The sequence below is a fragment of the Alexandromys fortis genome, unplaced genomic scaffold (assembly GCF_014885135.2).
Source record: "Alexandromys fortis isolate MF-2015 unplaced genomic scaffold, M_Fortis_MF-2015_v1.1 scaffold_75, whole genome shotgun sequence".
NCBI classification, from domain to species: domain Eukaryota; kingdom Metazoa; phylum Chordata; class Mammalia; order Rodentia; family Cricetidae; genus Alexandromys; species Alexandromys fortis.
Window position 1 is genome coordinate 3,057,446 of NW_026067956.1, and position 13,437 is coordinate 3,070,882.

Below are 13,437 nucleotides of genomic sequence, written 5' to 3' on the forward strand. Positions count from 1 at the left end.
AGGACTTGTGATATTTCAAAAAGAAGTAATAAACATTTTCTGGGTACATTTGAGGACCAGCTACTTAACAAACCCATTGTCACAAGAACCCCAAGACCTGAGTTTTGTTGTCTTAATTCTAAATAATGAGGAAATTGAAGTTCAGACAGCTGGGGGATACAGTGGGACTCTCAGAGCTGGGCAATTTATAAACTGGGACATCAGCGTTGTCCTGCATGGCGCTGAGGCCTACTGCCTCCCCTGTTGGAGTCAGCTGCCTCCTAGGTTTAAGAAACTCCTTTCTAGAAACTTCACACAGGCATGGAGTTTTTGCTCCATGGGACCTGAAGCTTGAGAAGTTTGGAAAATCAACTTGGTTGATCAAACTAACATTTAGGAAATGAAATAGAAGTGAGGTGAAGGCAGCAAAATGGCAGCCTGTGAGTTCCCAGCCTTTGTTTATCCACAAAAACAATGATTTCACAACCACCACAGGCGAAAATAGGTCCCGGAGAGCTCTGGAGTACAGCCAGGAAGCCGCAGTCCCTCGGGGGAGCATGTGACTTGAGCCTGGCTGTGAGCAGAGCACAGAAAGCATTTTGGGTACATTGTCCTAATCCCAGGCCAGTATAGCAGTTCAGTGCCTAGAGGTTTCTTCTTGGTCATGACTTTCTTCCATGGTTGCAAAAGGAGATCCTGGGATCTGCTGAGGATCCCTAGTGTCTTTGCTATTGTTACGGTTGCTCACAACTTTTGCCTCTGAAGGCCAATACTAACCCCAAGCTGATAAGGCTGCCCAGAACCTACCCCACTTCCTTCCTTAGAGCCAAAGCTCTCACTGTCCCTTCTTGGGCAGAAAGCAATCACATACAAGGGAACCCTCCCCCCCATGGCTCTATAAGTGTATTTCTTAGTAGAAACTTAGCAGCCTAGGAGACCGAGATGACACAGTCAAAGGACCAAACATGACCTTTAAATACTTCAAACTGAGGATTACTTCTAGGCTGGATTGAAGGACTAGAAATGGGGAAGAAGAGATGGTTCCAGGCAAGAGGTAACCCAGAGAAATGGGCTGTAGATAAAACAGTCATCCATGCTGATAGCAAAGTGTAATCACTATGACTATATTTGCATCCAAGATCAGAGCATCTAAATGTATAAAGGATGCCTGTGTAGAACTGGAGAAGGAAATGGGAGCTCTTACGGTAGTCATTGAAAGCTCTGATGTCCTACCCTAAGATCAGCTAGAGCACCAGACGGGAACATTGTAAACGTATTTTTGAGCCTTGGCAACATACACACGGAATTTACCGAGCAGTGGCAGAAGCATGCACATTCTCACCAGACACACACAGAAAGGCTTCGAGATGGAGTGTGTTTATCAGGTCACAGAAAGCCAATAAGCTTAAGAAAACTCGGAACAGTGCTAAGTACCTTTTCTGAACACAATGGACTAAAGCCAAAGTCAGTAAAAAAAAAAACAAATTTTGCAAATGCACGGAACTAAATAATGTTTCATGGACTAACTTCTTTTTTTTTAATATGCATGTGTTTATTTAGCGTGTGCACACATGTTAGGTGGCTGGGAGTGCCTGCTGCATCATGTGTGGTGGTGGTCAGAAGACAACCTGTAGGAGTTGTCGTGTGGGTTCCAGGGAACAAACTCAAACTCTCCGGCTCAGGGGAAAGCGCCTTCTTGCTGGCCCTTTAACTTCTGGTTCAGCAATCCCACTCTCAGCTTCTTAGTCTGTACCCTATGGAAGAAGTCTACCACAGGCTGGCATCACCAGAGACCAAACCACTCCCACCACCGTGCCGTGATGCAACTTTCTGAAAACCATGAGCCCCAAACAAGCCTTTCCTCACTGTGACCACAGTGCCATGAAAGTTACCAGCCTAGCATCACAGGCAAACGGCAGCCTCCTGTGCCCTCAGTGAGTTCTGAAAAACATGTTCGCTTCCTAGTGGAGGTCCCGAGGCCTAGGAAAAAGACTCAAGGACGGCTGTTGAAGTTATGCGCAGTGACTGCTTCTCGCAGGTAGCATGGGGATTTCCGCAGGCCATGTCCCAGACTTGCCCCATGTCTGTGACATCAGGAGTTCCCTTGCCACATTGGGGCCCTGCCGTTCTTTCTCTTGGAAAGCACACTGTAGGAAAGAATTTCCTTAACTTTCTTTCTACCTGTTACCGTTCCTGCTCTCGAGGTCCACACTTTGAGCTGTCTCCTCTGAGATTGACCTGTATTTCTACAATGTGATTTTATGTCAGTTCTCAATCTCAGCTGTAGGCACAGGCCTCGCTCATGGCTTTCCCGTTTAGTTTTGGTAATTCATAGCTTCAGAAATCTTCTTCATTATTTTCTTATAGTACTTGGGGTCAAACCCAGTGCCTGTGTATGCTGGTAAAATTCTTTAACTCCTACACTATAACCCCAGCCTATTTATTTGTTTATCTATCATTTATTTATTATAATTTCCACTTCTCTGTTGAGAGCACGTATTTTCTGACTCTTAACATGAAATGTAACCATTTACACCTTAGAGACTAGCTTCCTTTAACTTCCGGAACATGTCCAGAGTAACTGCTTTGAAGTCTCCTTGGGCTTTTTTTGATGGTTTTGCTTTGTTTTCTAGTCACTTAGGCTTTTTTTTTTTTTTTTTTTTTTTTTTTTTTTTTTTTTTTTTTTTTTTTTTTTTTTTTTTTTTTTTTTGTCTCATGTCTGGTCACTTTGTTGCAAACTGGTCATTGCATCTCAGTGATTCTGGTTTTGCTTGATTTTCCTGAAAGTTCCTGGTGCTTGATTTTAGGAACTAATCTGGGCTTGGTTTACCAAACGAACCGCTTCCATGGTGCTTAGCCACTGTCGTCTCTGCACAGAGCTGTGCCAGCCAGCATTTACTTCATTTTTTAAGATTTATTTTCATTATTTTCAATTATGTATGTTTCATTATTTTCAATTGTATGTGTGCCTGTGTGTTGGGTGCCTGTGGAGGCCAGAAGTCCTGCATCTCCCCGGAGGAGCTGTAGGTACAGGCAGTTGTGAGCCAGCAGACGTGGGTGCTGGGAACGAGACTCAGGTCCTCTGCAAGAGCAGCAAGTACACCCAGCACTGGGCCACCTCTCAGCCCTTTTACTCTACTTTTCAGTCCGGACCCCCAAGGGTCTGGTCTCTTTCGGTGTTGCCAGATAATCGTTTGAACAGAGAGCATGCTCAGACATCTTGAACAAGAAGCTCTCCACACTTGGCTGCCCAAGCTGGGTGTGGTTGGAGAAACAGTTGTACGACAAGCCTTCCCGTCTCTCTTTGATCTCACTTTGGCTGCACTCTCTCAGGTCTCCCCCCCACCCACCACCTCACTCACGCTTGTGTTAGCAATCCCCTGGGTGTGTGCAGAGACTTTATGATCTCAACTTCATTATAGCCACCTCGCCTGAAGGATTCTCCTATTCTGGCTGAGTGTTTCGCCTCCTGGAACCAAAGCTATAACCTTGAGCCAGGAAAGTTGTAGTTTTTCCTACCTCTTGTCTACAACTGAATATATAACCTTTAACCTATCAACGGCAGATTCTCTCCTCCTCCCCCCAGACCAAACCTGCTCCCTCTACCTGGTACACCGCTGGTTTCCATTAGCCTTGGGTCCAAGCCCACCACGAGCAAATCTATGATTTTCCTTACCCAAGATAGCACATTGCAGGGTGGCTGCACAGCCAGGCCACAGACTAGTGGCCATCCTGGCACAAGAGAAGTTCTTAATGAGTGGTCATCGTCCAGTGATCTGAATGGCTGTTCTTTGTATTTGTCTTGTTGACAGTTTTGTCTCATATGCTTGTTGCCATTCAAAGGGAGCGGCTATCTAATGTCTCATGCCACCACTTTGAGGTGAATCTTGGGTTAGATTATCGTAACTTTTTAATTGGAGATGGGCCGCTACCAGGAGGTCGGTGTAGAGTCATGGAAAGAGAGCCCCGAGTTTTGCATAAGTCACCTCAAATGCTCAAAAATAAACGGGGAAAGTGACCGAGGGAGGCAGTCAGGCTGAACGCAAAGCCGGGAGAGTCAGACCTAGGGTCTGGTCTCAGTCATGCCCCAAAAAGACCTCTCTGAGGCTCCCTGACTTTCTACAATGTCTGACAAAGGATGCCCCGTCTAACCTGACATCCTTTACCATCTCTCCCCTGGGTCCTGTCCCCACCAGTTCTCTTAGGGGCCCTGAGACTTTTGGGGGGTAAAAATGGCTGAAGTCAGCTTTCACTTCTGCTCAGACATCTGAAGCCAGCAGCAACATTTCCTTGTTCTTGTCTGGGTGGTTGCAGGAATCCATGTGATGTGTGTGTGTGTGTGTGTGTGTGTGTGTGTGTGTGTGTGGTGTGGTGTGTGCAACCTCTATTTGTGGAAAACAGAAGGATACGTTTTTCTCAGGCTAAACTAAGGCAAAGGCCATAATCTACAGCCAGCGAACTGGAATCTCTCTCAGCCAACTCTCCCCGCTCTCCCTCTGCATCTCTGGGTAGATGAACCAGTGTCAGAGCAAGGTGGATCCTGACTTCCCTGTGTATACTCCTAGCCTCAGGTTCAAGTGTGTGAAAACTATCCAAACATTCCCTGCTCAAGGGAGATAGTTCAGCTGGTAAAGTGCTTTCTATGCAAGCAGAAGACGCCAGATCTGCAGAACCCACTTCAAGACAAAAGCTGGTGTGTGCTTATGATCTCAGCCCAGAGGAAACAGAGACAGGAGGATTCCTGGAGTTCAATGGCCAGCCACCGTATCCTGTTCATCAAGTTTAAAGCCAATGAGAAAACTTGGATATATATATATATACATATATACATATATACATATATATATATATACCTGAGGAACAATTACAATTTCTAGGATTTCCTCTGGTTTCCACACACATGTGCCTGTTTGTTTCAACTGAACACTCCAGCTGTTTACTCTGTCATAAATACTGTGATAGGACATTTGTACCTGAATACAGCTTCCATCCCCAATGCAAACCTTTGGGGACAAGCAGCAACACTTAGAACCCAAGAGCTCCGAGCCCTGCCGCAAAGAACTTCTTATAGCTCTTTTCTACAAGGACTTGCAGTGAACACTGTCTTAGTCCTAAACCCAGAAAGGAAGCTCCCTTTGGAGACAGATTATGGGGTGTGGTGTAGAAACTGGTGGACTGATGACACACTCCATCCTCCCAGACCATAAGGATGAAGGAAGATCTGCCCACCGGTTCCCTTAGATGCCTGGATGAGCAGGTCGTCAGCGGCCCATGAAGTCTGCTGGGCCAGCAGGTCCTCTCAGTGACCTTCTTAGTCCCATTTGCCCCTTGGCTGATGTGGGAAAGGACATGCCCAATTATGGTGTTACAATCCTTCCCCTTGTCACCTCACTCTCTCTTCTCTGAGTTTCATTGCCAAGTAGAGTGGTTGTTTGAAGAATCTCTGGGGTCAGAACCACGCACAGGCTGCTGCACTATCCAACGTGGGGGGATTTGTACTTACCATGCGTCTATACCTCATACTCTAGTCACACCCATTCTGCCACTGAATGGTCACAGCATCCTGTGACCTCACTAATATTAGCATCGTTTAAAAGCACAGCCAAACCAACGGACTGGAGAGGACAACCGCCCTAGTTCCCACAGGTGGCCCAGACAGAGCCCACTGAAAAACACTTCCTAGAGTTAGCTGGAGGAGTGTCGGCCCTGCTGAACCAGCTGAGGGAAAACACCAGCCACACGGTGAAACCAAAACCCATGAGAAAACTTTGGGGTGGCAGAGGGACATCGTGACCACTATGGCTGAAGGCTAGGTGCCCATGGAACTTTCCAGGAGCACCCCTGGGGCTGAGGAGTCAGCAGTCCCCAGAAGACTTGGCTGGGGGGTGGAGCTCACATTGAGCAGCTCCTTGGGGCAGCTGATGGAAGTTTGATCACAACAGGGGGCACACAGGTACCTCTGTGTGCTGCTGGCAGGAAGCCACGAGCAACCAACGCTGACTGAGATGAGAAGAATCCCTCTGGGGATGGGATTGAATTTTCTTAACCGGGACCAGCGTTTCTGGTTACCACTAGAGGTTTCCTCAATCACGTGTACCCTGGGATCTGAAGAGCCATGGTGAGAAGCTACTGAAGTCCTGCAAGGTCGGTCTCTCAGCTGGGTTCTGGGCAGTTCATTTCTCTACACGATGCCAAGGGCACTCTGAGGCCTCTGGGATGGGTGAGCGGGCAGGGACTTTGCTGTGGGTGTTACAGATGGGATTCATGCACTCTGTTCTGTGCCTATGGATAAGGTACCCCACTGTCTGTTCCCTGAGAAGTCTTTGGATTTATAAAAGTGCACCCATCCAGGGGAGATCCTGTGTCGGACGCTCTAAGATGGGGAAGGGTGGCGAAGGTTCCACAGAGGGCCTGGGCTATGAGAGAAGATGGATGGGCACATGCAGAACAGCTGTGGGGCTAGAGGTGCGCTCCACAATCTCCTAGGAAGAGAGGCAGCTGGAGCCACCATGCAGAGTCCAGTGAGGTTGGCAGCAACATGTGCTCTGTCTGACTCAAGGTCAATGTCTGGCTGTTGCTTTCTCTTACTTTGTTTTTGAATGAAATTGTCTGGTTTTTCAGGTATCCCAGGGACGATATGACAGGACTGATTTCTGGAATGATCTTTTTAGCCAAGATATGGTTTGTTAGGAAAGGCAACGCGACGAAAGAATAAATAGTTGATAACATATTTTGAAAGGATTTGTTGTTGTTGTTTTGGTTTGGTTTGATTTTTGGTTTTTCAAGCAGGGTTTCTCTGTGTAGCTCTTCCTACCTCTACCTCCAGAGTTCTGGGATTAAAGGTCCGTGCCACTACGTCACGCTTTCTTGAAATGATTTTTTTTAAAGTATCTTGGACCTGGCCTAGGGAGATACCTTAATCAGTAAAGTGCTTGCTTTAGAAGTGTAAAGACAGCTTGATCCAGTAGCATACGTGTTAAAAAAAATCTGGGCCTAGTGGCACACACTTGCAATCTCAGTCCTGGGAAGGTAGAGAAAAAAGGATCCCTGAGGCTCATTGGCCAGCTAGTCTCTCCTACCCCATGGTCTTTACTCCAGTGAGAGATCATGTCTAAACAAAACAAACAAAAAATACAAAACAGCTCCTGAGAAATAACACCCATACATGTGCACACACATACAATTTATTTATTTATTTTGGTCTTTCAAACAGGGTTTCTCTGTAGCTTTGGAGCCTGTCCTGGAACTAGCTCTTGTAGACCAGGCTGGCCTCGAACTCACAGAGATCCGCCTACCTCTGCCTCCCGAGTGCTGGGATTAAAGGCCTACGCCACCACCACCCGGCCCATACACACAATTTCAAAGACTGTCAAAGCTTCTCATTTACTTTGTACTTGGCCACTGGTTCCATCCTCACTGGCCCACACCAACAAAGAACCAGTGTTACCTTGAGCTGGAACTGTAGGAGAATTCTCTTGACTTGTCTGTAGATGGAGAGCTAGTCCCCCTGAACTTGAGGGGGACTGGGCATAGAGTATGAGAGGCAGACAGAGCAGCAGTATAGGATAACTTTACAGACTGCCGCTTAGCCAGCTCACCAAGACCAACCACACCAGGGATAGCACATGGGCTTCTGTGAACTTCTGCCACCATGCACTCCCTGCCCAAACCTGCAACACAGCCTGATTAAACAAATGACTGTGGAGGACCAAACCGAAGGCCATTCTCCAATGTCCTAATCTTCAAAACTGACGGGGTCACAAAAGAACAAACACAGGTGGTAAAGCCCCAGATCAGTGCCCCTGGTGCCACTGTACCAGTGTGAGTATCTTAGTTCTGGTGACTGCCATTTTCCCCATAATCCTTGAATTGTTTTCAAAATAAAAAGTTAAAAAAAAAAAATTGTACTCATCTCGCCTCAGGGCAGAAGTGGTCACATGATGAGCACTCCCAGGGAAACTTGTCTTTGAACCTTCTGGAACACAAGGAGGCCTTTGCCACTCTCTCTGATCCCACTCGTTCCAATCCTCCATCTGTTTCAGGGCCACGTTGTGTTCCCTGCCCCTCCCTGTATTTTTTCTTCTGTTTATTTTTTGTTGGGTTTACATTTTTCGTGTCAGGGGCTGTGGAGCTGAGCAATGCCTGCCCTGCTGGGCAGTGCTCACTGTCTAGTGTGGACTCAGCCTCCCAAGCCCAGCTGTTCTTCAAGGAGGCAAGGGGGCACCCAGACCTTCAGAGAGCCTCTCAACTAAATGGAGACAGTCATCCTTTAGGCAATACAGCACAGGCGTCCATGGCTGACCCAGCAACTGTGGTCTGTGTTTGAAAATTCTTCCCTCTGCGTGAACTCTGGTCTATGGGATGGAGCTCGGGGACCAGCGCCTGAGGCTGGCAGTCAGGGACCTGCTGAGAAGGTTTAGGGGTATGGAGAGGAGCTGTAGGACAGGGCAGCTCAGCTCTTCCTCAGCAGGCCCGGCAGAGCAGGTGTGCTTTCCTCAAAAGCGATGCCTCTGCCAGATTAGCGATGCCTTAGAAGCTGAAGAAGAAGGAAAGAGACTGATAAAGTTGCAGGAAGACGATGCCTAGATGTGAATCACAGCACAGAGATGAGATTCAAAACAGAGTACAGTGGTTAGGACCTAACCTCAGGGGGTTTCCCTCCAGCATGGCTTCTGGTAGGCTATGCTTTGTTGTGCTGTGTAGTGTTGTGTTATGGTGTCCTGGAGTCTTCTACCTACTCATGGAGTACCCCTTCCCTTCCCTTCCCTTCCCTTCCCTTCCCTTCCCTTCCCTTCCCTTCCCTTCCATTCTCTTCCCTCCCTTCCTTTCTCTTCCTTTTCTTTCCTCTTCCTGACTTGAGACTGAACTTAAGGTCTCAAGCTCGCTAGAGAAGTGTGTGCCACCGACCTAACCCAGCTCCTTGTTTTCCTTTCATTCTTTTATTCTGAGACAGAGTCTCACTGGGTGTCCAGGCTGTCCTTTGGCTTGCTCTGTGGCCTGGACAGGCATGAAACTTTCAGTCCTCCATCCTCAGCCTCCTGGGAGGCTGGGATCTCAGATCTGAACCACCAGGCTGGCAAACCATTTTTGAGTGACTGAAAGAGTGAAGTGCTGAGTCCAGGGGAAGGTTAGGCTAGGAGGAAGAGAGCCAGAGGAGGAAGGGCCAAGCTCCAACAGCCACCATTAACTGTGGTGGACTCCACGGTGGTCTCCATGGCCTGTGCTGTGGGCTGAAGCAGCACATTCAGGAGAAGGGACAGCCCTGAATCCTGGCACATTTTACTTCCCTCGAGGTGGTGTGGTACAGGGGTCTGAACAGGGACGAGGCTGTGGAACCTGCTAGGTGAGGGAAAGTGAGACTGTGGCCTGACTCTTCTGTGCTCTGTTCCCTTGCCATGTCAAACAGTATCCACAGCCCCTTCTGAGCAGAGATCTGGGTGCTAAACAGAACCACAAGATGGAATACAGGTTCTCCTTCAGAGCGAAGTCTCTCACAAGGTGACCGTGGAGCTCCCAGACCTCCCTCACCAGAAGGATGCTAATTCCCCAAGCCATTGGCAGGAAGTTCTTGGGAGACCTTGTCATCTCTACCTTGTTGGTCTCTATACACCTGACAGCTGGGATGCTGCCTCAGGACCAAGAGGAGAAAAACACGATGCATCTGGTGTGCACAGCAAATGCAGGGGATGCTTGTGTCCACAAACCCACTGTGTTGTCCACAAGGGCTGTAGATGGTCCTCACTTCCTGGGTTAAATCCCTTCTGACCCTCAAGGGCTCCTGCTGTGTTTCCTGGAGCTAATGAGTGCTCTGAGCCTGTAGCTGTTGAGTAGAGGTTGTTGATAAACGGTGATGGAAAAGGGCCTACGAGGAGAGAGGAGAGAGGCTTCTGGGTGTCATCTATGGTACAGTGTGCACACTCTTACATAGAGAGCCCTAGGGTTTGCAGAAGCTTGGGCTGCTGGTGTGATCTGGGGGAATGGATGACCTGTTTAATTCCCGTGTTTAATTCACTTGTTTCTGGGCCAGAGGGAGCCTTTTCCTAGCTCTGTCCTGCACTGGTCTTGCTGTAGGAAGACCTCCTCTGCAGAGGTGCTGTGTCAGTAGGAGGCAGGAGGCTGGGTGGGTTTCTGGAATGGCTGGGCTCTGTTGAAAGGGACAAGAGTGTGTTTACATCTGAGGTGGGCAGAGACACTTGCTCTTCAGAGCCCAGGCATAGCTGAGAGGGTTTCTACCCCCAGGAGACTCTGGCGCCTGTTTGCCTGGGGACACGACCTTGCTAAGCCTGCTTCTCTGCCCTCTGGGCTGTTTGTGTGGTACCCTTCCCTTGTTCTTTTAGGCCACTGGCTAGATCTTCCCCTCATTGATCTCTCCTCCTACTATCCTGCCACTTTGGGGGTCAAGTTCTCCTCACATTCCTCTGCCTCTTTAGCCCTCAGCTTGGCAACTCTCCGTCACCCCTCAGGCAGCCAGAGACCAAGACACTGTCAAGTCTGAGGAGAACAGTGAAAGTGGTTATGAAAGTTGGTCTGGCACGTCAGCCTTTCATTCCAACAGGAGTCGAAATGGTGGGGCAGTGGAACTGTCCCCATGGTCCTGCAGAAAAGGAAGCCAGGTCATTTGCATGTCCAGACTTAAAAGAGCACTGGGGTCAGAGAACAGGACGGGCCCCTTAGGCCCTTGCTCACTTCCCCTAAAAGGACTGGCCTTGAAAGAGAATCTCCTGGGAGCCCTGCTTGAGGAGTTCAGCGGGGCTCTGAGGGCAGACCTGGAGGCAGTTCACTGGGATCTGACTTTGACCCCTAATTAGCCTTTGGAGCCTCTCTGTGTCAGAGCTGTCTCTTTCTTTCCCTCAGATTCTGCAGTAGGAACCTATCCACAGTTTTCTCGGTAGCTGCGTGGGAGTAGCTGACTTCATGCTCTCATGGGGACCCCATGAGGGCTGCAGATGCCAGGCGGAAGCTGGGCCAGGCCAGGGTCTTGGCAGCTGAGGGACTGTAATGTTTCTCACCACTAATTGGTCACCACAGACAAGCCATTTACAGCTGACTCCGAACATCAGTCTGTGGGTGATGTGACTGTGACCATCAGTCTCTGACGACATGAAGAAAGCAAGACAGCGTGTCCATTCCACACACCCCATGAATTTAAACACGGAGCCCCCCTCTCACACCCCTAGGACGGAAACTAGGAGGGGTGTGAAGGGACACAGGACGGATGCTGGAAAAGCTGATGGGGTCTTCCCTGCTCTTTCTCATGCCAGGCTCGGGGTCTGTGGTCATCCGAGTCTGGGGGTTCTTTCTGTTAGCTCTGTCCTGGCCTTACACCCCCAAAGCCAGTCACAAGGGAAGCCACAGGAGGAGTGCACTGCTGGGATCAGGGAGGGAGAGCCACTGGGAGCTAATTTAACACAGATGTATCGTTTGTCTCCTGACTTCAAATCTGCAAAAATTATGTAACCCCAAAGGTAATACTGAAAACAGACAGGAACCGCGATTCGCCTGACTTTGCTGACGCTGGTCCTAGGGCCTGCTGCTCACTTTGGCTTATCCTGGGCATAGTTTATCACGGATGCGTAGGAGATGTTACTTTGGCTCTGCTTTTTTCTCCTCTTTCCATCATAAGCTAAGCATCTTCCCGTGACTCTATGGCACAATGGTCATCCTCAAGACTGCATAAATATTGGACTTCTAGTTTGCTTTGATTTTTTTTTTAATGATCACACAGTAAGATGTGATTCAAAGACGAAACAGCACACAGGCAAAGCTACCCTGAGCTGCGTCGTGGAACCAAAGGCTGTCTTTTCCTAATCCCTCCAAGGAATGGCAATTAATTGGGAACACAAGACGCTTATTTGGGGGGCAGAATAGGGTTGGCATCAAGCCGCATTGTAAGTGGTGACGATGGTGGCTGAGAGTTTTATCCTCTGTCAGCTGGCTCCCTGACAACCGTATTTGCTGGCCAGTGCTGTGATGTGGTCTTTGGCCAGAGAACAGACTTTCCAGCCTGGGAAATGAAGTGACTCATAAGGAAACAATCCCCAGAGCTTTGGGCTAGTTTGTTCTTAATCAGAAGTCTGTGAATCTGCTGTAGGCTTTGCCAGAAAAAGGGATCCTGAAAGTGGGTGCCAAATTTAGCATATAAAAACTCTCTCTGTCTCCCCCCCCCGTCTCTCTCTGTCTCTGTCTCTCTCTCTCGGGCGTGGAGTGGGGGAATACACCGTGGGTGTGCCCCCAGAGGCTAGAAGAGGGCATCAAACCAGAGCTGGACTACAGAAAGTCGTCAGCAGCCATACAGATGCTGGGATCCAAACTCTTGTTCTCTGCGAGAGCAGCAAGTACTCTTAACCCCTAAGCCATCTTTCCAGTCCCTAAATTTCTAATTTATTGTTTTGTTTTTGCTTTTTGAGACAGGGTTTCTGTGCACCCCTAGCTGTCCTGAAACTCACTCTGTAGCTCAGGCTGGCCTCAAACTTACTTAGAGATTGGCCTGCCTCTGCCTCCCGAGTGCTGGGACTAAAGGCATGCGCCACTACGCCTAGCTCTAAATTTCTATTTTTCTAAAAAAAATTTGAATACTCTAATTTTAATAGTAATAAAAAGTAATCTCTCTTACTATATTTCTTTTTTAATTTTTTAAAAAGAAAACAAACTATCCTTTTTCATTTTACATACCAATCCCAGTTCCCACTCCCTCCCTCCTCCCATTCCCTCCACCTTTCCCCCATCCCACCCCGCATCCACTCCTCAGAGAAGCTAAGGCACATTGCTCTGAGAAAGGACCAAGGCCCTCCCTACTATATCTAGGCTGAGCTAGGTATCCATCCAAAGAGAATGAGTTCCAACTCTTACTATATTTCAAAAATAAAAAGCAGTTACTCTTTAGAGCTGGCCTGTTTATGGTAAGCATATTTTCACTTTCAATATTTTCAGTTTCATCATAGTCACTAAGGAGGCTGTGAACTCTGAAATCTTTTTTGGAGAAAGAGTGTCAAGCAGCTCAGGCTGGCCTAAAACTTTCTAGGAGGCTAAGGATGACCTTGAACTCCTGATCCTCCAGCTCCTGAGTGCTGGGCCTGCAGGTGTGTGCCGCCAAACCCAGCGTATGAGATGCTAGGGTCTCATAACCCAGAGCTTTGTGTGCGCGATGCAAACTTTCTACCAACAGAACCACATCCGCAGCTCCGTACGTGCAGTTCTTACTCAAGGGAAACATTATGTTGTTTCTAGACTATGCGATTTCACCAGTTTCATTCAGACTTCCCTCCTGAGAGTCAGAACAGCTTGCCAACACTCATGGAAGATGGTTCTTCCCACTGTGAGTGAGCTGTAGATATCCACCTTAAATGTTTTTAGCTAAGGCTGAAGGGGCCTTTTGAAACGCAAGAGATGTCAGCCTGCTAGTCTGTCAGCTTCCTGATGCAACAGTAAGCTCCTTCCTTTTCAAATAGCTTTATATAT

General features: G+C 48.2%; 1 protein-coding gene across 1 annotated transcript in view; it reads left to right on the forward strand.

Moving 5' to 3' along the window:
- Nucleotides 1-5,692: 5,692 nt before the first annotated feature.
- Nucleotides 5,693-13,437, forward strand: part of Blk (BLK proto-oncogene, Src family tyrosine kinase) — a 46,620-nt gene continuing 38,875 nt past the window's right edge. Inside the window, exon 1 of the mRNA XM_050152373.1 lies at nucleotides 5,693-6,123. The gene's annotated coding sequence lies outside the window, so the exon portion shown is untranslated. The remainder of the gene's footprint in view (nucleotides 6,124-13,437) is intronic.